The sequence below is a fragment of the Lagenorhynchus albirostris genome, chromosome 9 (genome assembly GCF_949774975.1).
Source record: "Lagenorhynchus albirostris chromosome 9, mLagAlb1.1, whole genome shotgun sequence".
Taxonomy (NCBI): domain Eukaryota; kingdom Metazoa; phylum Chordata; class Mammalia; order Artiodactyla; family Delphinidae; genus Lagenorhynchus; species Lagenorhynchus albirostris.
In genome coordinates this window covers 49098281-49101411 of record NC_083103.1, presented here as the reverse complement: position 1 = coordinate 49101411, position 3131 = coordinate 49098281, and the positions used below count along the sequence as shown (strand labels likewise).

General features: G+C 46.8%; 1 pseudogene; it reads right to left on the bottom strand.

Moving 5' to 3' along the window:
- Positions 1-442: 442 nt before the first annotated feature.
- On the bottom strand, positions 443-2782 carry LOC132526506 (olfactory receptor 52L1-like; annotated as a pseudogene).
- Between the last annotated feature and the right edge of the window lie 349 nt (positions 2783-3131).

Here is a 3131-nt window from a genome sequence, read left to right as displayed (position 1 = left end):
AAACTGACCTGTATATTCGGTGAGACTGGGCTTCATGTCAAGTCTTACTATGTATCTGGGAGAGACTGGGCACCAGGGAAGAGCCTGGCCTGTTTATTTGTTTCAGACTGGGTGTTCAGGGCAAGTCGTGGTCTGTGCAACTTGCTCTATACAACTTCCAGTGGAGCTCCATATATCCAGATATTAACTGGGGGGCTTTCTCAGGAGTCAGGGAGAAGAGGACAGAGAAACTAAACTAACAAGGATAAATAGGGAAAAGCAATTTTTTCATTGGAGTGAAACAGCGCATTCTAAGAATTCAAAAAGGAATAGTTTACCAACAATGAACCTGCTGTTGCGTCCTCCATGATCTCAGGAAATTCCAGCCTGTGCCTCAGTACTGCCTGCTTATCTCTTGTTCCCAGAGGTCACAGCCCCAATTTCCCAAGCTGATGAAGTTCTCTCACCCTGGCAATTTCTCCTTCACTCTCATATTCTGCAGCCTCTCTGGCTTCTCCCTAACCTCCTGGGCTAATTCCTTTCCACAGAGCATCTTTTCTACATGTTGCCTGATCTCTCTGATCCTTACCGCCTAGATGACAGGATTCAAGGCTCCTGGGAGCAGCAGATAGATGGCACTGAGCAGGTTCTGGACATTCCGAGACAGCCTTGGCTACTCGGAAAACGATGGAAGTGGAGAGACTAGAGAGGTAGATGGTGAGGATGACCAATGGGAGTGGGAGCCACACGTGTGCAAGGCCTTGGTTCGGGCTTCCCCAGGAGATATCCGGAAGACAGCATAGATGATGCGGGTGTAGGAGGTCCCCAGCAGGGCTAGATCAAAGGTCACAGTGACCAACCGCATGGCCAGCCCCAACTGGTTTTTGAAGGTCAAGTCTCCACAAGCTATGCTCAGCAGTGCGATGTACTCACAGGTACAGTGTCAGATCACTGCTGTCTGGCAGAATCAAGCTCTTGAGGTTAGCACTACCAAGGGCACTGCCACTCCCAGGCTCCATGTCAGGGCAAAAAAGGCCAGCACGCCTAGCAGACGGGAGGTCATCAGGTCACTATAACAGTGTGGGTGGCACATGGCCACCAAGCAGTCTAGGCCCATGGCCAGCAGGAGGTTGTAGTCCAGAAGGAGAGTGAAGTAGATGAAAAACATCTGGGCCAGGCAGCCATGCAGTGATATGGGGTTAACATAATGCACAAAGCCCTCCAGCATTTTGGGTATCACCGCTGTAGCAGTACAAATGTTGACAGCCAGGAGCAGGGCAATGAGCATGTACATGGTCTGATGCAGGCTCTGCTGGGCCGCCACCGTGTGGATGATGAGGGCATTGGCAGAGACGATGGTCACATAGGGAAAAGTAAGAGGCAGGACCAGGAGGGGCCTCCACTGTCGCAAACCAGAGAAGCCCCCCAGGAAGAAGTTGGTGTAGGAGATGTTGAAGGTGCTGCTATTTCCATCCTTACCCACTGGCTTTGGCCCTGAGCTGGCCCCAGGAGTGGGGATCAGAGACTGTTAGAACAGAATGGTCAATGGAAGAAAACCTATTTTTATTTTAGGGCCTGCGTGGTTTGCGATGAAGATCCACCTCTTCGTGCACGTATGTCTACTCTTTTGGGGCACAGACAGGTACTATGTCAGGTGTCATGGGAGCAACAAAGATGAACAAGACATTCCTTGTCCTTAGGGAGCTCTTGGCTTTTGTATGTGAAATGTAAACTTACAAGATGCTGTTTATCTGTGATACTCCAGGTATTTGATTGCTGAGTAAAAGATTAGGCGGAAAGTAGGTGTGGTATAGGAGAGAAAAAAGAGTGATGGGCCAGAGGCAATAGAAAGGATGAAGAAGATTCTTGATTAGGAGGAAAAAAGAATATATGAGGAATCTTTGGTCCAAGAAGCCTGGGAAGAACCAAGTGGGGCTTATTGGGAGAGAGGAACAAGTCAGGAATGATGGCCTCACTTTTGTGCCTGGGGTACACTGTGTGGCAAGGGGAGAGGAAAGTTACTGAGGAATACTTCTGTTCTTCCTGGACACAAACAACGGACCACAGCGACTTCTCCCTTCCTAAGACCCTCTAGACTGGATGTGGGGCCTCCTGCCTGGCCTTGTCATCAGTGTCATGAATGATGCTTGCATTCCTTTCAGAATGTGAGTTCCAGGAGAACAGGGGTAACAGCATACCTCTATTGTGTTCTCTGAAGCTCCAAGCACAGAGCCACCATAAACACACAGGAAGTGCTCGAGCATTGCTTGTCGGGTAAGGTGAATGAGGAACAGGTAAGAAGCTAAACAGTTAACTGGGCTCTGAGAGTAGTAATTTCAAAGCTTTGGCCAGGTTTTTGTATAATTAAGAGAGCAGATATTAAGATTAAAGATGTGTGATTCAGTACTGGGCTCACATCTTATCCAGATTCTTAGGGAGCACCATTTGGTGGTGGTAGGTGTGATGATTAGAGGAATTAACACTGATATGCATAAAAGTAGCTGACACCTGTTGGACATTTACCGTATGTTAGGCAGTGTTCTAAATGCTTTCATGTATTAACTTTTTTTAATCTTCTTAATTTTACTGAGGAAGAAAGTGAGGCACAGAGAGATTAAGACTAGTTCAAGATCATACAGCTGGTAAGTGGCAGAGCTGGATTTGAACCCAGACAGACTCCAGAGTGCATGCTCTTAACTTCAGGATGACCAACTAGTCCTGGCTTGCTGGAGACTTACCTGGTGTTAGACCTGAACATCCGGTGTCCCAGGAAACCTTTCAGGCAAATGAGGCAGTTGATCATTTTACTCTAACTACTAATTATGTTGAAGATTAGAGAAGCCTTATGAATTGTGGAGCAGCTAGGAAGAAATATTCTTCTTTCTTATAGGTTTAAATGTATTGTCTCTGAAAATCAATGTTTACATTGGTGTTACTATAGCCACCCTCTGAGTACTCAGAAGACTGAAGAGGAACATCTCTAAGTTCACAGACAGACCTCAAAAGGAAGTGGATTTGGAATTCCAAAGCCCACCCTGGAATGTGTTTCTGGAACTCTTAGAGCATTATTTTAGTCAGAATAACTCAAATTTTGGGAAATGTACTTTCATTGTGGTTGGGCAAAGACCAGACAACACTTGTGCGGAGGTGGT